The sequence below is a fragment of the Plecotus auritus genome (genome assembly GCF_963455305.1).
Source record: "Plecotus auritus genome assembly, chromosome: 9".
Classification (NCBI taxonomy): Eukaryota; Metazoa; Chordata; class Mammalia; order Chiroptera; family Vespertilionidae; genus Plecotus; species Plecotus auritus.
In genome coordinates, this window is record NC_137783.1 from 138121038 (window position 1) to 138145480 (window position 24443).

Below are 24443 nucleotides of genomic sequence, written 5' to 3' on the forward strand. Positions count from 1 at the left end.
GTGATTACATTTAGGGTCCACCTGGATAATCAGAACAATCTCCTCCATCTTAAGATCCTTAATCCTGACTGCAAAGGGTTGTGGGTTTTTTTGTTTTGTTTGTTTGTTTGTTTGTTTGTTTTTGCCACATAAGGTAACATTCACAGATTCCAGGGATTAGGACCTAGATATATCTGGGTACCATTATTCAGCCACAGGGTGAGACAAATGATAACTTTTTATAGTTATACTAGAGGCCTGGTGCATGAAATTTGTGCATGGGGGGGGGGTTTCCCTCAGCCCAGCCTGCACCCTCTCCAATCTGGGACCCCTCGAGGGATGTCCGACTGCCTGTTTAGCCAATCCGGGCAGTCCGACATCCCTCTCACAATCCAGGACTGCTGGCTCCCAAATGCTCGCCTGCCTGCCTTCCTGATTGCCCCTAACTGCTTCTGCTTGCCAGCCTGATCACTCCTTAACCACTCCTCTGCCAGCCTGATTGGTGCCTAACTGCTCCCCTGCCAGCCTGTTTGCCCCTAACTGCCTTCCTGCAGGCCTGGTCCCCCCCCAACTGCTCTCCCCTGCAGGCCTGGGTCCCCCCCCAACTGCCCTCCCCTGCAGGCCTGGTCCCCCCAACTGCTCTCCTCTGCAGGCCTGGGTCCCTCCCAACTGCCTTTCCCTGCAGGCCTGGTCGCCCCCAACTTCCCTCCTCTGCTGGCTTGGTCACCCCTAACTACCCTCCCCTGCTGGCCTGATCGCCCCCAACTGCCCTCCCTTGCAGGCCTGGTCCCTCCCAACTGCCCTCCTTTGCTGGCCATCTTGTGGTGGCCATCTTGTGTCCACATGGGGGCAGGATCTTTGACCACATGGGGGCAGCCATCTTGTGTGTTGGAGTGATGGTCAATCTGCATATTACCCTTATATTAGATAGGATAGAGGCCTGGTGCATGGGTGGGGGCCATCTGGTTTGCCCTGAAGGGTGTCCCGGATCAGGGTGGGGGTTCCCTTGGGGTGTGGGGTGGCCTCAGCGAGGGGCCTGTGGTGGTTTGCAGGCCGGCCACGCTCCCTGGCAACCCAAGCTGAGGCCCTGGTATCTGGGGTTTATGTATCTTCTACAATTGACACTTTGTAGCCTGGAGCGGAGCCAAGCCTTCTGCCTTCTCCCAGGTGAGGCCGCAGCCATTTCTGTTGGAATTTATGTATCTTCTATAATTGAAACTTTGTAGCCTTAAGCGGAGGCCTGGGCCGGCCAGGGCTGCAGAAGCTTGGCTTCCTCCATCGCCGCGGGCAACCCTAGCCTCCTGCTCTTTCCAGCTCCGTGGCTGCCACCATTTCTGTTTGGGTTTATGTAGTATTTTGTAGCTTTGAGTGGAGGCCTAGGCCTGCAAGGGCAGGCGGAAAGCTTGGCTTCCTCCATTGCCAGGGAAACCCAAGCCTCCCTCCTGCTCTCTGTGGCCGTAGCCATCTTGGTTGGGTTAATTTGCATATTTGCCCCTGATTGGCTGGTGGGCATGGCTGGCGGGCGTGGCTGGTGGGTGTAGCGGAGTGATGGTTAATTTGCATATTACTCTTTTATTAGATAGGACTAGGGGCCCGATGCACGAAGATTCGTGCAAGAATGGGCCTTCCGCCGAAACCGGTTTGGCTCAGTGGATAGAGCGTCGGCCTGCGGACTGAAGGGTCCCGGGTTCGATTCCGGTCAAGGGCATGTACCTTGGCTGCGGGCACATCCCCAGTGGGGGGTATGCAGGAGGCAGCTGATCGATGTTTCTCTCTCATCGATGTTTCTAGCTTTCTATCCCTCTCCCTTCCTCTCTGTAAAAATATCAATAAAATATATTTAAAAAAAAAAAAAAAAAAAAAAAAGAATGGGCCTTCCTTCCCCTGGCTGCCAGCACCGCCTTTGCTCAGGCCGGAGCTGCCTTTCCGCCTTCCCATGCTGCCCAGAGGCCCGGAGCAGCTGGGGCGGTGCAGAATGCCTGCATCGTTGCCATGGTGACGATGCAAGCGTCCTGCCCCCGGCCACTGGACACCTGTGTATGCAAATTAACCCACCATCTTTGTTGGGTTAATTTGCATACTTCCTCCTGATTGGCTGGTGGGTGTCATGAAGGTACAGTCAATTTGCATCTTTCTCTTTTATTAGTGTAGATTTTCCCATTTGATATGGGAAAAGGGTCACATGAATAAGAGAAATAAAGGAGGGGAATCCTCATTCATTCTTTGAAAATAAGTTAGAAGATACAATATCATTCCTCCTTAGAAAGGGTAAGCTTCATTACCATAAAACAGCCTCAGATAGTAAAGCTGGATGGAGGTACTTAGACCTGAGTTTGATACTGGGCTCTGTCACTTACTATATGAACAATGTCAGGCAAATGATTTAACTGCTGTGCCTCAATTTCCAAATCTTTAAAATGGAGACAATAATAATATGTCTCAAATGGTGGTTGTGAAGATTTAGTACTATAACACATGTAAAGATTTAATACAGTTCCTGACACATGGTAAGTGCTCATTAAATGATAGCTCTTGTAATGATTTTATATTCACAGAACAGGCTGTACAACATTCATAATGCTGGATTGAACATAGTATTTTCAGAGGCCTCTACTGACCCCTTCTTCTATGTGCATTCTATATGTCAATAAATAAACTTTCCTTAAGTGTCAAAACTTTAAAAATTTTAAGCATATTTGATACAAATATCTCTAAACTGTATCATAAACTTTCTTGACTTACTAAGAAGATGATAGTTATCTTTTTGTTTATGAACTCTGGCTCAACATTATAAATATAGTATTGCTTATTGTCTTAGACCATAATAGAAAGGTACCATCAAAGAACAAAAAGATTGGTAAAGCCATTTATTTGTCTTCTACATGGTAAATGACCTTAAAATACTGTTTGCTGGTTTTTAATATGGATTTTCTCTTCACTGTTTGGATCTCTAGTGACTCTCTTTTCTGATAACATTATTACAATTGCCAGGGGCTAAGGCTAGCAACATTTTAGACCCCCCTCACTACTTTTTATCTTCTGTTGCTGACCTGATCAGTACTTGAGGGTGGTGCATTTGTAAGTGAGGAGGCTCCCTGTGAAACTCCTAGGAGGGTTACTGCCTTGCCTGCAAAGACACATATAAACTCTGGCAACTCTGGCTCCTTAGAGACCATTTTTACTTATTTTCAAATTGGTGACTATGGCCAAAACCGGTTTGGCTCAGTGGATAGAGTGTCAGCCTGCGGACTGAAAGGTCCCAGGTTCGATTCAGGTCAAAGGCACATACCTTGGTTGCAGGCACATTCCCAGTGGGAGGTGTGCAGGAGGCAGCTGATCGATGTTTCTCTCTCATTGATGTTTCTAACTCTCTATCCCTCTCCCTTCCTCTCTGTAAAAAATCAATAAAACATATAAAAAAAAGCCAAATTTATATAAAAAAAATTGGTGACTATGTTCTGAAACCTTAGAAGTCTGATTGCTATGTTGGTAAAATACTAAGGAGAGTTCAACCATGTCAGACACTAGCCTGAGGATCTAATGTTTAATGCAAATCAAAACACTAGCAAATTAACCAGTTTAAGGTGTGACAATAGCTTGAATGTAATGATCTTATCTTACCAAAGTGGCCCAGTAAATTTCTCTGTCCACCTGGGGTTTCAGGCTTCTTATGTTTTTGTTTACAATGAACATCAGACAATCCTTGAAGCTAATAGACATTATGTACCCATATGTATACAAATGTATACATAATCAGAGGAAATCTAGATTATCCAGTGACTTAGTCATATTAATTCTTGCTTCTAAATTTTTACTGTCAACATCAACTCTCCTGCTCAATTGAGCTCTTTGTTGATATTATACCTTTTGTTTGTTGGTTTACTGGGCACCTCCCCCCTCACTCATCCCCCCACCCCACCCTCATTATTCCTTGCCCTCAGTGAAGTTGTGTAAACTGGCAAGTCTTATCTTTGCTGTAGGCCAGGGCCTCTCTTTCTGTCAGTCTTAGCTGTGGTCCCTTTTTTAGCAGAAAGGAGAGCAGGACACTCAGAAAGACAAGCTGGTATATTACACAGTTAAAATTCAATGAATTCTCAGATGAGCAATACCCATAGGTATTTCAATACAAGTATAAAACTTTTAACAAAACCAAACAAAATCAATTTTTGGATTAACTGTCATTCAAATTATCCATGTCACTGGTATTTGCAGGCTGACTATACATTTTAGGTACGCCTATTAAATGTTACTGCTCTGATGCAATGCATGCAGTACAAAAATAGTCCATTCATTTCAGTTTACAAAACAGATGTAATGAATATAGTGATATATGGTGTTTCTTTCTCTGTATTTTCCAGAAATTTGAAAAACCATGAGTTTTTCTTGTCTTAACCACAATGGCTTTATAGTTAAGAATCAGATGTGTTAGGTATATATTAATAACAGCATAATAACAACTGCCATTTGTGGATTATCTATTGTTTGCTAAGCATTGTAAAGATTACTTTTTGTATTGTGGTGGTTTTAAGATATGTCCACAAAATTCTATGATACTCCCCTCCATTCAAAAGGTGGATCCGAATTCCCTTCATCTTGAATATAGGCTAAACTTACTCACTTCTAATGAAGAGAATAATGAAAGTGACAGTAGGTAACTTTAGAGACTAAGTCATAAAAGGCACTGTGGCTTCTCTCTCTCTCTCTCTCTCTCTCTCTCTCTCTCTCTCTCTCTCTCTCTCTCTCTCTCTCTCAGATTACTTTTTCTGGGGAAGCCACTACCATATCATTAGGAACATGTGGTGAAAAACTGGGCTTTCTGCCAACAGTGACATGTCCTATTTAAGCTTTCAGATGACTCCCCAGCCCAAATCTTGATTTCAACCTTATGAGGGGCCTGGAGCCAGAACCACCCACGTAAGCTGCTCTTGTATTCCTGACCCTTGGAAACTGTGTGAATTAATAAATGTTTATTGTTTTAGACCTCCAGTTCTGGGGTAATTTATTATACAGCAATAGATAACACACATATTATGACCATGGAATAATTTGTATTATTTCCTTGCAAATAAGGAAGCAAAGGCTCAGGTGTTTAAGTAGTTAAGTAATTTACTCAAAGCCACATAGCTTAGTAGTAGTAGATCTATGACATCAAGGCCATAGTCTTTGCACTAGCTTATACTACCTTTTTCAGGTCCTGTTTCTTTCAGTCAGCTTATTGGCTCTCTTTCCCAACTTTGATTAGCTTGCTATCAATGCTCTCATGGAAATAATAGATTAGGAAAAAAAGATTGGCTAAGTACACAGTCCAGAATTATACTTCTGGAGACTTTCCTCCAGAATGACATGAACCCATTCATTAGCACATTTTGGTATGATTGTTCAACCAGTTCTATATCATCCAATCTATATTTCTTCTGCTTGCTCACAAGGATATCATGGAGATGTTGTCAAGGTCTTGTTGAGATCCAACTAAACTAAGCAAATACAATAAGTATAGCTATACAAATACAGCTCTTACCCAATTTAATAGTCTACTAATCCCTTAAAAAAGGAAATAAGTTTGCATGGACTATTTTACTTCCTCTTCCTCTAGTATATTGCCATTAACATCATTCATCATTATCAATCCCTTCACAATTACCACTGATTTCTTTTTTTTAATTATATTTTATTGTTTTTTACAGAGAGGAAGGGAGAGGGATAGAGGGTCAGAAACATCGATGAGAGAGAAACATCGATCAGCTGCCTCCTGCACACCTCTTACTAGGGATGTGCCTGCAACCAAGGTACATGCCTTTGACCGGAATTGAACCTGGGACCCTTGAGTCCACAGGCCGACGCTCTATCCACTGAGCCAAACCGGTTAGGGCATCACTGATTTCAATAGATAAATTGAAGCATAGTAACTTCCATCTTGTATAGAAAACTGCTGTTTATTATCTCTGCTATTGTTAGATAATCCCTTGTTCTGTAAACTCTGTCATTATATACTCTGTCACTTTAAGACAGTCTGTTGTTCTGTAAAATGACTTTGTATTTTAGTTTAAATTTAGTTTAGTCTAAATAATAGACAAAGATAAACTTAACTGTCTGACCTTGCAAGCTAGCTATCCAATGTGATAGATAATTCCCATATTCTTATGCCAAGTACAAACTCATTATGTATTCAAGGTTACAACTGTCTGTAACAATAACTCACACAGAGTCCTTTGTAATATCTGCAAACAAAGAAGCTCAAAAAGTATACACTGAGTGGCCAGATTATTATGATCTCTGAACGAATAATAATCTGGCAACTCAGTGTGTGTGTGTGTGTGTGTGTGTGTGTGTGTGTGTGTGTGTGTATACTAGAGGCCCGGTGCATGAAATTCATGCATGGGGGGGGGGGTGTTCTTCAGCCCCGCCTGCACCCTCTCCAATCTGGGACCCCTCGAGGGATGTCCACTGGGATCGGGCCTAAACGGGCAGTCGGACATCCCTCTCACAATCCAGGACTGCTGGCTCCCAACTGCTTGCCTGCCTGCCTTCCTGATTGCTCCTAACCACTTCTGCCTGCCAGCCTGATCACCCCCCTAACCACTCCCCTGCCAGCCTGTTTGCCCCAAACTGCTCTCCCCTGCAGGCCTGGTCACTCCTAACTACCCTCCCCTGCAGGCTTGATCACCCCCAACTGCCCTCCCTTGAAGGCCTGGTCCCTCCCAACTGCCCTCCCCTGCGGGCCATCTTGTGTCCACATGGGGGCAGCCATCTTTGACCACATGGGGGCAGCTATCTTGTGTGTTGGAGTGATGGTCAATCTTCATATTACTCTTTTATTAGATAGGATAGAGGCCTGGTGCATGGGTGGGGGCCAGCTGGTTTGCCCTGAAGGGTGTCCCGGATCAGGGTGGGGGTTCCCTTGGGGTATGGGGTGGCCTGGGCGAGGGGCTTGTGGTGGTTTGCAGGCTGGCCACGCCCCCGGGCGACCCAAGCAGAGGCCCTGGTGTCTGGAATTTATTTATCTTCTATAATTGAAACTTTGTAGCCTGGAGTGGAGGTCTGGGCCGGCCAGGGTGTGCGAAAAGCTTGGCTTCCTCCATCGCCAGGGAAACCCAAGCTTCCCTCCTGCTCTCTCTGTGGCCACAGCCATCTTGGTTGGGTTAATTTGCATACTTGCTCCTGATTGGCTGGTGGGTGTGGCTGGTGGGTGTAGCGGAGTGATGGTTAATTTGCATATTACTCTTTTATTATATAGGATGGATATATATATATATATATATATACATATATATATATATATACACACACACACACACACACACACACACACATATACACATACATATATATATATTAGAGGCCCGGTGCATGAATTCATGCATGGGTGGGATCTGGCCAGCCTGGCCAGGGGGAGGGGACATGGGCGGTTGGCCGGCTGGTCAAGGGGACAATTTGCATATTAGCCTTTTATTATATAGGATATACACTGAGTGGCCAGATTATTATGCGTTCAGAGATCATAATAATCTGGCCACTCATTGTAAATACGAGACACTTCCTCTATTTCAGGGCTCAGAGATTTGGAAAGAGACACCTTCCTCTGGGCCGTGAGCAATAAATGACTCCTAATTAATTGGCTCATTAAGGCATCTTGTATCTCATTCGATAATTTATGATACAACAAAATAAGTTCATTATTTGATTTAACTCTCAGGACTACCCTGTGAAGTAGGTTCTTTTATTACTTCTTTTTGTTGTTGTTGTTAATCCTCACCCAAGGATATTTTTTCCATTGATTTTGAGAGAGAGTAGAAGGAATGGGGGGGTGATGGGGGGGGAAGAGAAACATCAATGTGAGAGAGATCTATCCATTGGTTGCCTCTTACACAAGCCCTGACCAGGCCAGGACCGATGGAACCTGCAACCAGATACGTGCCCTTGACTGAGAATTGAACCTGCGATTCTGTGGTATACAGGCCGACACTCTAACAACTGAGCCACACCAGACAGAGCTATTATTTCTATTTTACCAATAAGGAATTTGGCTTATAGAGATTAAATAATGTGCCCAATGTCACTTTACTAAAAAGTGAAAGAACTGGGGTTGAAATCAGGCCTTCTTTACCTACTAAGCCTGGGCTCTTTTTCTTTCCCTTTTCCTCTCTACCCCCATTGTTTTCTCTCCTCTTCCACCCCAACCTCTTCTTCGATAAATTCTGACAGCCTTACAGTAATTACAACGTCCTTTTCTGAATATTTACACAATTTATTCTTTTTAATAAATAGATAATCACCCAAGATGAATGTCAAGGTCATCAAACTTCACTCTGCTGAAATGACCTTCAGAATGTCAGTTCCTTTATTCAGTCATCTAACACTCTGCTGCCTTCACTTCTTCATCCCCTCCCCATGACAATACTTTCTCAAAGACTGTCCACAGAGAGATTCAGCCAGCTCATCTACTACTAGGCCTCAGTGCCCTGAAATTTGGTCAAGGAACTTTAGCTTTAACCAATTGAGCTACCCAACCAGGGCAAGACTATTGTTTTTTATATGTTACTAGAGGCCCAGCGCATGAAATCGTGAGGGTAGGGTCCCTAGGCCTAGCCTGCAATCAGGGCCATCTTCTGCCCATTCGCCAGTCCCCAGGCTGAACGCCGCCTCCGCCGGGTCAGGTAGGTCGCAGGTGCATCCCGCAGCTTCCATCAGTGCCTCAAGCCCCAGCAATAGCGGCAGCAGTGGTGCCCACATGAGTGGCCCGAGCGGGCAGCACTTTCCATCAGCAGCCAGCCCAGTGCACATGCGTGGAGGTGAAGTCACCGGCACCCACTTTCCCACCGGCCTGAGCCCCTGAGCACCGGGGATGAGCTGGGGATCCCAATGGCCTGTCAGCCAGCCTGGTCCTCCTGCAACCCACCCCAGTTCCCCGTTCACCATCTCTAATCCATCGGAGCCTGCGGGTGGTGGGGAGGGACCAAAAGGTCAGCTGTTCCGCCAGCTCACCAGTCCCCAGTCCCACCCCGCCGCCACCCACCCACTTCCCTGTGGTTCCCCGTTCGCCTGTGGGTGGGGGTAGGTGGGTGGGGAAGGTGGGGGAGGGGAGGGACCTAGAGGTTGTCAATGCAGCTCATGGTGACTAGTCAAGCAGTCATTCTGGTTGTTATGCTTATGGTCCATGGCCTTTTATTATATAGGATTGGTTTTAGTATATTTTGACCAACCACCTTGTTGAATTTTCATAATGTTTATAAAGATTTAAGTTTGATTATCTTGGGCTTTCCAGGTAAGTAATCGTATCACCTGAAAATAATGTAATTTTTCCTTCGCCTTTAAAATTTTTATGTCTCTTATTTCTTTCTTCTTCCTAATAGTATTGACTGATATCTTCAGAAAAATATAAACAATGGTAGCAAACAGTAAATAGTGAAATTGTTTTCATAACCATACCTAGAACTCTTATCTCATATTGCCTCCTTCTGAGAGAGATAAATATAATATGAAAGTAAACCAAATATTTAAAATTTAAAAAGAATTTCAGATATATATGAATACATATGATATATATGAAAAATACACCTGAGAAAAAATTCTATGTTAAAAAACCCCAGGTTATACAAATATGTTTTCAGCATAATCTCTGCTATGTAAAAAAAAACAACAAAACCAATGTCTAAAAAGTATTAGACCAAGAAGAGAGACCTCAGAAGAAACTAAACCTGCTGATACCTTGATTTGGGCTTCTCGCTTCTAGACTAAAACAATAAATTTCTGTTGTTTAAGCCAAAAACAAAACAAAACTAGAAATAATAAGCAACTATATAAATGGTTGCTGTCAGTAGTGGGTTTATAGATAATTGTTTTCCTGCTTCATGATACTTGTCTGTACTACTACATTTCTACCATACGTATGTGTTTCTTCAATGATTGGAAAAACATAAACAGGAAAAAAAGAATTAATCAAGTATAACTGCTTTTTGGCTGAATGCGACTTGAAGCTTATGTCTCGATGTTTAAAATCCCTATCACCATGCTCTCCTGACTCAGGGCAGTTTTGGGATCCACATCAAGAATGCTTTATCTATTTTTTCCATCTGGCTAGGTAGTCTACAGTATAATCCCACTATGATGTCACTTCTCTTCTGCTCTTCTTTTATCTGAATCCAGATGTTCTCTAACGTGCTCCCCCCTCTGATTTGTGTCTATCCATGCAGCTATACATCTTTGTGATACCAAACTTCTTTGCTTCCCTTAAGTATCTTAAGTATATATATTTTTCATTGCCCATGAAGCTCCCCACAAGACCTCTGAATGACCCCCAATGGAAGTATTCCACAAGCAAACCTGCTCTTTGGTTCTCCTGAGCATTAAATCTCCTTGGACAAGAATTTTTCTGGGATATCTCCTAGGACACTCCAAGGAAACCCCTTCCTAGCCAAGATGATGACTAATACAACTTTTGGAGATACAGCATTCTTGGAGGAAGTCCAGAAACCATATTGATTGGCTTTCCTACAAAATCATACCATATAACCTCAACTGAACATTCATGGCTACTGGGTAATCCTTTTAGTCATCTCCTTTTAACTTTGTATTAAATTCCTTATAGCAGCTGCCCCAGACAGTTTCCATTCTCAAATTTCCAAACTAACCCTTTGCCCCAACTCCCAACTCTAAGCAGACAAACTATTTTATTGAGAAGATCGAAAACATCTGATTTGTTAATCCTTCAATTTCCTTCCTCTATACTTTAATACGTCTCTGTATCTTCACTTATCCTCACCTCTTCCTTCCCTCACTCAGAGAAAGAAATCTTTCCCTTCTCTTCCTGGGAATAATTTCTCCATCTGTGTTCTCAAAGACTGCCAGCAGAGAGGTTCAGCCAGCTCATCTACTATGAGGCCTCAGTGCCCTTGAATTGATGTTGTCTCAGTTTCTCTGGGACGGTGCTCTATCAATTATCTACCTACACTTGCATCTTTAATCTTGCCTTTTCTATTAAGTGGTCCCTTAATCTGAAAAATATTTCATAAACTCCTCACTAAAGCTACTTTTTTCTTCCTGTGGTTTTCAAAGCCAAATTGCTTAGAAGAGTGTGCTATATTCATGATTTCCTCTTACCACCCATTCATTCACTCAGCAGCCCCTTCAATGTTGCTTCTATCACTCAACTAAACTTGTTCTCTTGAAAGTGATGGATGATCTCCCAATAACCATATATTCAAAACACTTCTCCACCTGAGACAACTAATACTGTTATCCATCCCTTCCTTGAAACTCTCTTGGCTTCTGTATTGTCATATTATGCTATTTCTTTTCCTCTTTCTACATACATTCTGATAGTTTCTTCCCTGATTTATCTTCCTTCTCTTATCTTGAAATATAAGCACTCCCCAAAATTCTACCCTTACCTCTCTCTCACACACACTTTCATTCCTCATCCATTCATATGATTTAACTACTGACTATATTTCCACTTCCAATCTCTATATCAGTCTTAAATCCCTGTTGGACAAGTTCATTTGAGAGATTTACTGGCTTTTCAAACTCAGCTAACTCCAAACCAAACTATGCTAACAACTCTTTTAATCAACTCCACATAACAAACTCACCAAGTCTTCTGTTTTTCACTTTGCATTTTTTAATAATATGCTTATGCTGCTATTTCTTGATTTTTAAATTTTAGACATTATCTTTGGAATCTTAGTTGAAGATGACAAACGATTTTTTTCACTACCCACAGACACTTCCCATCCCCTATTTTCAATATAGATATAGTACCAATTTTAGCTTTAAAATATTTAGTACTTATATTTTTATGACTATGTAAATATTATTCACAGCCAAGGCACAAGGTATATTATTATTACATTTTCTTTTTTTAAAATTTTCTATGTTTTAATAGAAGAAGAAAGGTGTAGGAATATATTAATTACAAATTAAGAGACTATACAAAAAGTTATTGGCTGAATGAAGAACAAGCTTATGGACAGAGGTGACAGGATTTATAGAGCACATGTACTGAAGTCTTCCATCCTCTGTACACTAAAATAATGACATGTTCATAACAGTCATAGTTTTTACATCACTTTAGATTTATATAGAATAATTATATTTATTTTTCTAGGCTCTCCTTTTTAAAATGCTCAGGTTTACTAAAATATAGGTTACAATATATCAAAATAAAGATATGAAATAAACTTGACAATAACGCACATTTCTCTACCACAAATCATTTTTGGTTATTATTCTAGATAAGCTGGTTTCCTCGCTGTCTGTTCAAATACCATTATTATCATTCAGTGCTCAAGCTGTCTAAAATGCCCTCTTCCTTCCTCCTAGTGAAACTCTGCCCATCTTTCCAGGTCCGGCCCTAACCTCCTCTCTTCAATGAAAGCTTCCCCATGACCTCTCCTCTTCCTGGTGGCCTACGGCACTTCTTCAAATGACATATCCTGACACCTGATTAAACTCTACACCAGACCAACTAGATGTGGCCAGATCACAGCCTCCTTTCCTATACCTCATAACTTCTAGTACCATTTTGGGCACGCAGCTAATGGTCAACTTTTTTTTCTTTCAAATAACCATAACTTTATTTTTTGTGTGATTATAAACATGTTACAAGGTCATTATTTTAAAACAAAACCATATAGAAAAGTGTGAAGAAAAAAGTAAAACCTCAACACTGAGAGGAAACCACTAATAACATTTTGGTAAACCTCTTTTCAAACATATTTGTATGCATGTAAACCTACACAGACATAAAGATATGTAATTTTATATATATGGTATACCATATCATGCTGTTCTGCAACTTGAGACAATAAATATAGATTTGAAATGTCTGCCTAGAATTTTATCACTTCCTTGTCCATCATTGCTTCCTAAATTTATTTTGTAAGTAGATATATACTTCCAAAAAATTATTGGCCGATTAGCATGACAAATAAGGTTTTGAACACTCAAATTATATATTTTTCAGATTACCAATTCTTTTGTCATCCTACCCACTGTGATTGTAACATGGTTAACTTCATTCATTTGTTCATATTTTTTAAAATATGGTCAACTGGTAAACATTTTCATGACTACCCATTAATCTTTGTATGTTTTGTTGCATATCTTTCCTGAAGTTTGAATCAGCTAATATATTCTTACATTCTTCCTGAGAGTGTTGTAGGTGGTGATAAATGCTCTCTGGTATCAGTTTCATCTCATTTGTACCACCATCCTAGCACTAAAATACTTTTAAATGATAGTGGTGATGGCAGAGACTACTTCGTATAATTTGTGCATGTAAAATCCATCAATATTGGGTTTTTGAGAAATGATAATTTAAAGTTCTAAAGGTCCTTTTTGGTCCCACGTATCTAGAAAAACAGCTTGCAAACCACAAAGTTCCTTCTCATCAATCTCCATGCCAGATGAGAATTTCCAGAACTGTTTTTTAAATCGGGGCAAGAGGAAAAGAACAGGGTAGGGAATCCTTGGCTGCAACAGCCGGCTTCAAAGAATTCAGTGCTGGGAACAGCAGCCAACTGGGTGCGACTGACTGCACCCTTGCACCGAAGCCAGAGAACAAAGATGAAGGGCGAGAAAATTAAGGAGATTCTTGAAGTGACTTCCCATGAGGAATCTCAGACATACCACACCCAGTCCCTTCATCTTAGTAAATAACTCAGCAAAACTGCAAATGGGTTTAGCTGAGTCCCTGTAAAAACCTCTCCCTCAGAGGGGGGGATTTCTTCCTATTGCTGCTACATTCAACTTCCCAAACCCACGCTTGCCTGCAGGGGAAGTGTATGCTCTCCCCAAGTCATGGCATGTTTATCAGAAGATGAACAAACAAACAGCAAATAGCTCTTGGAGGTTTTCTTGCATGGTTAAACTGGGATTTGGCCTTTTAAATATAGTTTTTAAAGTATGTAATAGAAGCCCTACTTTCTGTCTCTATCTGATGGTTAAATTGAAATTTCAACTGCTCCTTCCAAGACAGGCTGAACTTATTGGAAATGGACTATAAATAAGCATGGCCTATCCAATCATCCAGCAGGCATTTATTTACTTATTTACCCAGCATTTACTGAGCACCTACCACAAGCAATGGCACTGACTGGAGATTCAGAAATAAAATATGCTGTCACAGCCCTCAAGGGAGCTAACAATAACAAAAGCAACTGGCATCAATGGAGCAGCTATGAAGTGCCAAAATTACTAAATGCTTTAGTCCATTATTTTGTTCTTACAACATTTAAGTAGAATACGATCCATATTACAGATGAGAAAAGTAAGGCCTAGAAAAAGTAACTTGACTGTCACATAGCTATCTATATATATAGAGCCAGGGTCCCTAACGACCAAGGCTCCACCGAACACCGGAAGTCAGTGCTGGGATGCCGTGGAGACCCAGCACTGACCTCTGCAGGTGCCAGCGAAGCGACTCAGCACTGACTGCCCACGGGGCTGTGGATCAGGCCCAGAGAGAGGCCTAAAGAGAGAGAGGCAAGGTCTGATCCCTAGCCTCCGTGGCAGCTGTTGATCAGCCGCTGCCTCTTTCTCTCCCGGCTTTGCCAGCAGCCACGCCTCTGTTTCTCTCTGGGCCTCCTCAGGGGCTGCTGATCAGCCCTGCCTCTTTGATCAGGCCCAAAGATAGGCCCGGAGACACTGACTAGCATAGAAACTGACCAATCAGAACCAAATCTGGGTGAACTGCAAGGAACCAATGGCTGCCTAGGAGGCAGAGCTTTTGATGCTGACTGGCATAAAAACTGACCAATCAGAACCAACTCTGGGTGAAGTGCCAGGAGCCAATGGCTGCCTATGAGATGGAGCTTTTGATGCTAACTGGCATAGAAACTGACCAATCAGAACCAAATCTGGGTGAAGTGCCAAGAGCCAATGGCTGCCTAGGTGAGCTTTTGATGCTGACTGGCATAAAAACCAACCAATCAGAACCCAATCTGGGTGGACTAAGAAAGCAGAACTTAAGGTGGGGGCTGAGGAAGGGTTTTAAGGGCAACAGCTGTTTGGTGTAAGGTGTAAGAAAGCGGTTCAATTTATTCATGACTGGTTTGGTAGGATAGTGCATATGGCTGGCTATCAGTCCAGATATAGGGATTGTGTGTTTTTGTCTGCCAAGAGCATCTCCTCCTGCTGAAAAAGGCTTTCTCCCACCCCATTTAAGCAATCCTATCCTATATAATCTATCTATACTACTAAAAGGGTAATATGCTAATTAGATCGGGTGGACCAGCCATCTTCTGGGTGTCCGACTTCCTTCCAGACAAAGCCATGGTGGTGGGGGCTGAGGCAGAGGCAGTTAGGGGTGATCAGGCTGGCAGGGGAGGGCAGTTGGGGGCGATATCAGACTGGCAGGGGGTTAGGGGCAATCAGGCCAGCAAGGGAGGGCAGTTGGGGTGAGATCAGGCCAGCAGGTGAGAGCAGTTGGGGGAAACCAGGCCGGCAGGGGAAGGCAGTTAGGGGCAATGAGGCAGGCAGAAGCAGTTAGGGGCAATCAGGCCAGCAGGAGAGGGCAGTTAGGGGCAACATCAGGCTGGCAGGAGAGGGCCATTGGGGGTGAGATCAGGCCAGCAGGTGAGGGCAGTTGGAGGCAACCAAGCTGGCAGGGGAGGGCAGTTGGGGGCGAGATCAGGCCAACAGGTGAGGGAAGTTGAGGGCAACCAGGCCGCAGGGGAGGACAGTTGGGGGCGAGATCAGGTCGGCAGGGGAGGGCAGTTAGGGGCAACATCAGGCCAGCAGGGGAGGGCCATTGGGGGTGAGATCAGGCTGGCAGGGGAGGGAAGTTAGGGGTGATCAGGCAGGCAGAGGCAGTTGGGGGTGAGATCAGGCTGGCAGGGGAGGGCAGTTAGGGGCAATCAGGCAGGCAGGCAGAGGCAGTTAGGGGTGATCATGCAGGCAGGCAGGTGAGCAGTTAGAAGCCAGCAGTCCCAGATTGCAAGAGGGATGTCCGATCCCTGTGGGATCGGGCCTAAACTGGCATTCGGACATCCCCCAAGGGGTCCCTGATTGGAGAGGGTGCAGGCTGGGCTGAGGGAACCCCCTACCCCCAGTGCATGAATTTCGTACACCGGGCCCCTAGTAGACTTTCTCTCTAGAGCTTCCCATGAAGTTTGATAATACAAATTTAGAATCTAGATGGGGAGGTAGCAAAGACATAAACACTGATTTTTAACCCCATGCAATATTTTAGTAAAGAGATTATGTTTGCCAGTAAACATACCATTTAATATAAGAAATCTATATATATAAAAGGCTAATATGCAAAGTGTCCCCTTGGGAGTTTGACTGGGAGACCGGGAGTTTGATCACTCACTATGACATGCACTGACCATCAGGGGGCGGTGCAGAACATGGCAGGCGACCAGTGGTGTCAGCAGGGTGCTGAGGGAGAGAGGAAAGGAGGAGGTGGGGAGGCAGCGAGGTGGGGAACCTGATCGGCCCTGATTGCTGGCCAGGCCTAGAGACTCTACCTGTGCATGAATTTCATGCCCCGGGCCTCTAGTTAAAAATAAGTGCAATAAGAGATCTCACTTTTGAATAGCAGTAAGGGAGGGCAACGAAGGGAGGAAGTGGGAATCACAAGAACTTTTAGAAGATGTATTACTTGAGCTGGGTCTACTTGAGGATGGGCAGGAATGTGACAGACATTTGAGAAAGTTCTACACAGAAAAGCATAAACAAAGGTGTGCAAGGGGGAATGCTTAAAGAGTGTTAGGGGGAAAGTGAGTGTATGGTGAGAATGTAGGCAATCAATAGGAGAGTAGGGGTTGGAAAGGCTGGGGTTAGATCAGCCTTGGGCAAACTATGGCCCGCGGGCTGGATCCGGCTGTTCTATCCGGTTCTCTTGCTCTCCCCTCTGCTCCTTTACTTTGAATTTATATTAGTTCACACAAACACTCCATCCATGCTTTTGTTCCGGCCCTCCGGTCCAGTTTAAGAACCCATTGTGGCCCTCGAGTCAAAAAGTTTGCCCACTGGGTTAGATCATGAGTGGCCTAAAATGTAAGGTAATGGAATTCCTATTTCACTAGTAGGTAATACAAAACCATTGATGTTATAAGTAGGGGTGACAAGCCCAGGCCTGTGCTTTATAGAATCCTATTTAATAAGAGAGTAATATGCAAATTAACCATCACTCCGCTACACACAAGCCACACCCACCAGCCAATCAGGAGCGAGTATGCAAATTAACTCAACCAAGATGGCTGTGGCCATGGAGCGAGCAGGAGGCTTGGGTTTTCCCAGCAATGGAGTAAGCCAAGCTTTCCACACACCCTGGCTGGCCAGGCCTCCACTCAAGACTACAAAGTTTCAATTATAGAAGATAAATAAATGCCAACAAAAATGGTGGCAACCACGGAGCTGGAGAGAGCAGGAGGCTTGAGTTGCCCCTGGCGATGGAGGAAGCCAAGCTTCTGCAGCCCTGGCCTGCCTTGGTCTCTGCTTAAGGCTACAAAGTTTCAATTATAGAAGATAAATAAATTCCAGATACCAGGGCCTCCATTTGGGTCGCTGGGGGGGCGTGGCCAGCCTGCAAACCACCACAGGCCCCTCACCCAGGCCGCCCCAAGCCCTAAGGGGACCCCCACCCTGATCTGGGACACCCTTCTGGGCAAACCAGCTGGCCCACACCTGTGCACTAGGCCTCTATCCTATCTAATAAAAGAGTAATATGCAATTGACCATCATGCCAACACACAAGATGGCTGCCCCCATGTGGTCAAAGATGGCTGCCCCCATGTGGACACAAGATGGCTGCCACAAGATGGCCAGCAGGGGAGGGCATTTGGGAGGGATCAGGCCTGCAAGGGAGGGCAGTTGGGGGTGATCAAGCCTGCAGGGGAGGGCAGTTAGGGGTGACCAGGCCGGCAGAGGAGGGAAGTTGGGGGCGACTGGGCCTGCAGGGGAGGGCAGTTGGGGGGGACCAGGCCTGCAGGGGAGGGCAGTTAGGGGTGACCAGGCCTGCAGGGGATGGCAGTTAGGGTCAAAGAGGCTGGCAGGGGAGTGGTTAGGGGGTGATCAGGCTGGCAGGCAGAAGCGGTTAGGGGCAATCAGGAAGGCAGGCAGGTGAGCAGTTGGGAGCCAGCAGTCCTGGATTGTGAGAGGGATGTCCGACTGCCCGTTTAGGCCCGTTTAGGTCAGACATCCCTCGAGGGGTCCCAGATTGGAGAGGGTGCAGGCTGGGCTGAGGGACACACAACCCGTGCACGAATTTCGTGCACCGGGCCCCTAGTTATATTTATAAAAGGTCTTGCAGTAGTTCTCAACCTTCAATGTATATTGAAATCACCTGCAGAGCTTTTAAAATGTGTGGGCCCCACAAAAAGCTGCAGAGTAACAGGAACTCTCATAACTGCAGTTAAATGTGGAAAATGGTACAATCACATTGGAAATCTGGGAGTATGTGCTAAAGTTGAACACACACATTCCCAACTATTCCACTATTAAGTACATACCTAACAGAAATCTATACACCAAGAGACATATAAAAGTATGTTTACAGCAATATTGTTTGTAGTAGTCCAAAACTAAGAACAACCCAAATGCCACCTACTGTAGAATGAATAAACAAACTGTGGATTATACATAAAATAGAATTCTGTACAACAATAAAAAAACACACTGTAGCTAAACCCAACAACAAACCAGAAAAACAATGTTGAACAAAAGAAGCCAGACACCAAAGAGTGTATGCTCTATGGTTCTGGCTACCCGAAGTTCAAAATCTAGTTTATGGTGATAAAAATTAGACTGGTGGTTACCCGAGAGGTGATTAATAACTGGGAGGAGGCCTGGGAGAGGCATCCAGGATGCTAGTAATGTTCTCTATTTTTACCTGGATGGACATTACAGGAGTATGTTGATTTTATAGAAATCCATTGAGCTGTACATTTATTATTTTGCACATTTCTCCACATATGTTGTACTGCAATAAAATTTTTATTTTACTTAAAACATTTAAAAAAGATTGCATAGGCCCCAACCCAAAAAATTCTGATTAGTCTGATTAAGTGGTCTGGGCATTAGTATTTTTAAAAGCTCCCTAAGTGAGCTTGATATGCAACCAGGGTTGAAACCACCCTTGTAGAGCAAGGACTGGAGCAAAGAAAAAAGTTAAGTTATTCAATGTTTCCCACATTTGAGCGATAATAAGAATCACCTGAAATGCTTGTTAAAAAATAAATTTCCAGGCCCCTCCCCTGCTGACTCTGATCCAGAGGATTGGAGATGGGATCAAGAAATCTGTCATTTTGACAACCTCTCCGATGTGTTTAATTAGAGCTCTAAATTAGGGTCAGGTGGTGGCAGTGGGAATGACGAGCAGGTTATGCCAAGCAAAATAAAACTGGAAAAGATTAAATTTTCAACACTACTTATACTTGCTTTTATACACTTCCAGCTTAAAACCCACCAAAACAACCAAATTAGAGCATGGTTTATTTAATTGACATCTTTAACCTAAGGTGGTTTTATTTTGGTTCACGGTGTGTAAACTTTAATTTAGTCATTTACTTTCTTTTCTAACAGAAACCACGAAAGTAAGGGATTTCTGAAGCCTAAGAGATACCATTTCCTTTTCTGGCAAATGTACATTACAGAACAGATTTAATAACGTCGGTGGATGAAAAGGGGGCCACACACTAAACCCGATAAGCTCAGGAGAGGCCAGCAGGGTGGGCCCTACAAACTCAGAGACTGAAAGTAGCCATATAGGATGGTCTGAACACACAAATTCCTAACTAAAAGCAGGTCATGGCGAGTAGTCTTGTCCTAGGCCTGTAGCTTCCCTGACAAAGGTCAATCTTTCCCTAAATTGAGGCTGTCTATTGTCTTTTGGATCTAAGATAACATATCCTTTGGATCTAAGATAAGAATGTCAGAGTAATGTTTTCCAGACCCCTCAGAGCACACTCACCACACCAGAGGGCAAGACCACAGAACCTGTCATTGTTACCTTGTTCCCCCAAATATCACACCTCTATGAGCTGTAAATGTTAATTATTAACTATACTGTACCCGCCAATGTAAAATTTGACTTTTTGTCCATTCCCAGAAATTTCCTCAAATTTGCTTTTTCCCACCCCCTTAATCTACCACCAGTGAATTTCATGTAACCCTTCTTATGCTTCCTCCTCTGATTCTAATGTATAAAACAAGCTGCAAAACTGCAATTCTCTGGAACATTTTCTCAATCCGTTGAGATTTTGCTTCTCAGCAATTGGCCTAAATAAACTCATAAAAATTCTCTACAGGTTTTGATGTTTCTTATATCGACACATCTCATGGTAAAGTCTCATTCAGCCTAATTTTAAAAAACCCTCGGTTGTATTTTCAAAGAATTTCCAAATTCTGCTTATGTTCTTCAAAGTATAGAATATGCAGTAAAGCAAGTACTCTATTCCCCTCAATAATAAGAATCAAGATTTAAAAATTTTAGTAAAAGATGGAATAACTGTATACTAAATCTTGAAGACAGGTAAAATAAAACTTAAAGAACTTGTAAGCAATGAAAGAAGATATAAAATCACAAACAACTGCAATACATTCCTCTGCTTTAACTACACAAGGAAATTATACATTGCTCTCAGAGACGAAATGACATAAAAATATATTTGTGTTCATTTAGTATCAGGGCTAGAGCACTTGACTAAGCGTCAGAAGAAGTGAACTTGCCAACTAACTGAGAGACCTCGGGCCTCATTTTTATCCAGTATCTATACAAAGGGTACGGGGTTGAAGTGCATCAGTTTTCAAAACAGAATCCTAGAACTTTTCAGAGGCATTTGTACGGCTCTACAAATGTTTAATTTTAATACTTTTCTTATTAAAAACACACCGTTAGCCCTAGCTGTTTTGGCTCAGTGGATAGAGTGTGGGCCTGAGGACCGAAGGGTCACAGGTTCGATTCCGGCCAAGGGCATGTACTTTGGTTGCAGGCTCCTCCCCGGCCCTGGCCCTGGTCAGGGCTTGCGCAGGAGGCAACCAATCGATGTGTTTCTCTCACATTGATATTTCTCTCGGTCTTTCCCTCTCTCTTCCCCTCTCTCTAAAAATCAATGGAAAAACATCCTCGGGTGAAGATTAAAAACAAACAAAAAAAACAAAAAAATCTTCACACCTTTCATTAAAGTTAAGAAAATACACAGTAAATGTTACATAGTAAATTTTAATATATTGATGTTATCAACCTGTGTTCTCAGGTTAACTCATTATGGAGTTTCTCCTGCTCCACAAATAAATACATTTCAATTGGTAAATGTGTCACTGATTAGGAAGCTTTTTATCTGCTCTGGTCTTTTTAATACAGGAGTACAAGGTGGGGCAAAAGCTTAGAGTTATGAATACGCAAAACACAGAGTTAATAAAGCTTTTATAATAATCATAACTTAAATGTCTTTTTCCATACCAACAACTGTAAAACTACTTTTGCACCACCCTGTTGGCATAAAGGCTGAGATTACATTAAATCTTTAAATTCTACTGGGTTAGAGTACAGATGTTATCAAACTCTCCTGTTACTTGTTTCTATATGTAATTATGGAACCAAACAAAGCAGATTTCTATAAAATGCTTGATAATTATAAAATAGAAGTCTTTAAGTGTTGACACACTAACAAATAAAGTGGTAAAAATGTAGTTGTTTTGTACTGGGACTAGAAAAGCAATGGCATGAAAAATTTATGTAGTGGATCATATAAAAGACAAGGGCTTAAAATGTCATCAGATGTGTAAGCATTAGCAGTTAAAATTATACAAGCATTTTCCAAAACACTATTGGATAATATTATACAAATTGATACAGAGTATTAGTTTTATTAAGATGACCTTTAAATTGCAGACCTTTCCGTATTTGCAAAGATATTAGTAATGATACCAGAATTTATTCTTTTATACTAAAGTTTCCTGACAGAAAACTGACAGTTGTCAGAAAATCTATATATATAAAAGCCTAAGCAACCGGAGGACTGGCCAATTGGCTGGTAGCTATGATGCTCACTGACCACGAGGAGGCAGATGCTCAACCCGGGAGCTGCCAAGCTGCCGTGATTTGGCAGCTACAGTTCTCGGGTGACGCAACCGGAACCAGAAAGGAGGGAGCCTGATTCTGGGGTGCGTCACCCGAGAACTGCCCTCTCGCAATCCGGGACCCCTCAGGGGATGTTGGAGAGCTGGTTTCAGCCCGATCCCTGCAGGCCAGGCTTAGGGACCCCACCAATGCACAAATCCATGCACCGGGCCTCTAGTAGTTAAATAAAATAAGAAATTACTATTATTTCTACCTTAAAGTAGGGTTATTAACTTGGAAATCTTACTGATATTTTAGATAAATTGCATAGCTAAATTTAGGCTTACAATACAGCCATATTTACAGCCTCAGATAAAATGTTAGTGATTGCCCTGGTTGGGTGACTCAGTTGGTTGGAGCATCATTGTCCCATACACCAAATGGTTCAATCCTCAGCTAGGGCACGTACAGGAGGCAGCTAATTGATATTTCTCTCTCCCTCTCTCTCTCTTTTTCTCTCCCCCCTTCCATTCTCTCTTTAAAATCAATTAAAAAACAAAAGCATATCCTTGGGTGAGGATTTAAAAAAAATGTTAGTGATGAATCAAAACAGAATTTGGACTCAATGTGCAAAACAAAATTAATTTTTTCTGTGCTGAGACTGTGGGTAAAAAGATGACCTCCATATTAGTCTGTTTGGGATGCCATAACAAAATACCATAGACTGCGTAGCTGAAACAACAGAAATTTATTTTCTCATAGTTCTGAAGACTGGAACTCCAAGATCAAGGAGCCAGCAGGGTCAGCATCTGGTAAAGAATCTCTCCTTGGTTGCAGAAGGCTGCCTTCTCACTGTGTCTCTTCTTATAAGGACACTAATCCTACTGGATCAGAGCCCTACCCTTAAAACATTATTAAACCATAATTACATCCTTATAGGCCCTACCTCCAAATATAGTCACATTGGGGGTTGGAGCTTCAACAGATGAATTTTGGAAGACACAATTCGATCCATATTATCCTCTGAGGTATCTGAACTTTTTAAGAAACAACACCATCGACTAACTCATATATAATGTTATAAGATACATTTATTTTTCTTGAAATGAGTTAAAGTTTTTAAACCAGATGAGAAGATATTGATTTCTCCAAAATGATTATTCATCTATTAGGGATGTGAATAATTGTCAGGTATGTTAGTAACTCAGCTTTGACACAAAAATTTACTATCACTCTTCTTTTAAATATGTGGATCATTATAATTAAAATCAAGTAACTATTTAAAGATTTTTTATAAAATGTTAGTATTTGCAGCTACTTATCTGTGTGAATCACAATTTTCTTTTCTTCTTCTTTTTAAATCACAAATTTCTTGACATACTTTTATCTTAAAGCCAAATGCTGGAGAGCTTTCTCCCAACAAAAAGAACAGGACAGCCCAGCCAGCGTGGCTCAGTGGTTGAGCGGTGACCTATGAATCAGGAGATCACGGTTTGATTCCTAGTCAGGGCACATGCCTGGGTTGCGGGCTAGAACCCCAGGGTGGGGTATGTATGAGGTAGCCAATCAATGATCCTCTATCATCACGGATGTTTCTATCTCTCTTTCCCTCTCCTTTTCTTTTTGAAATCAGTAAAAAATACATATATATATTTTTAAAAAGAACAAGACAAGGATGTCTGCTTTTGCCACTTCTACTCAACATAGTACAGAAAGTTCTACCAGAGTAATTAAGCAAGAAAAATAAATAAAAAGCATCCAAATTGGAAAGGAAAAGGTAAAAATATCTTTATTTAAAAACTGGATTCATGCACCAGTGGGGTCCCTCTGCCTGGCCTGCGGGGATCAGGCCGAAACCGACTCTCCGACATCCCCTGAGGGGTCCCGGATTGTGAGAGGGTGGTTCTCAGGTGATGCATCTGGGAATCAGGCTCCCTCCTCTCTGGTTCCAGATGTGTCACCTGAGAACCGCAGCTGCCAAATCACCGAGCTCAGCAACTCCTGCATTGAGCGTCTGCCCTCTGGTGGTCATTGCCTGTCATAGCTACCAGCCAGTCGGCCCATCAGCTGGTGGCTTAGGCTTTTATATATAGAGATGATATGATCTTCTATGCAAAAAACTCTAAAGATTACACACACACATAATAGTTTTGTTATAGCTAATAAATGAATTCTGCAAAGATGCAAGATACAAAATCAATGTACAAAAATCAATTACATTTCTATAAACTAGCAATAAAAATGCAAAAAGGAAATTAAGAAAAACAGTCCCACTTACATTGCATGAAGACAATAAAATACTTAGGAATAAATCTAAGCAAGGAGGTACAAGATTTGCACACTGAAAACTGCTGAATAAAATTAAAGATGTCATAAATAAAATGGAAAGACATCCTATGTGCATGAATAGGAAGATTTAACATTGTTAAGGCATCAATAATATCCAAAGCAATCTACA

The 24443-nt window shown here is 42.6% G+C and overlaps 1 protein-coding gene across 1 annotated transcript in view; it reads right to left on the reverse strand.

Moving 5' to 3' along the window:
- Positions 1 to 24443, reverse strand: part of CSTPP1 (centriolar satellite-associated tubulin polyglutamylase complex regulator 1) — a gene marked incomplete at its 5' end in the record, with an annotated part of 189165 nt that overhangs the window by 65240 nt on the left and 99482 nt on the right.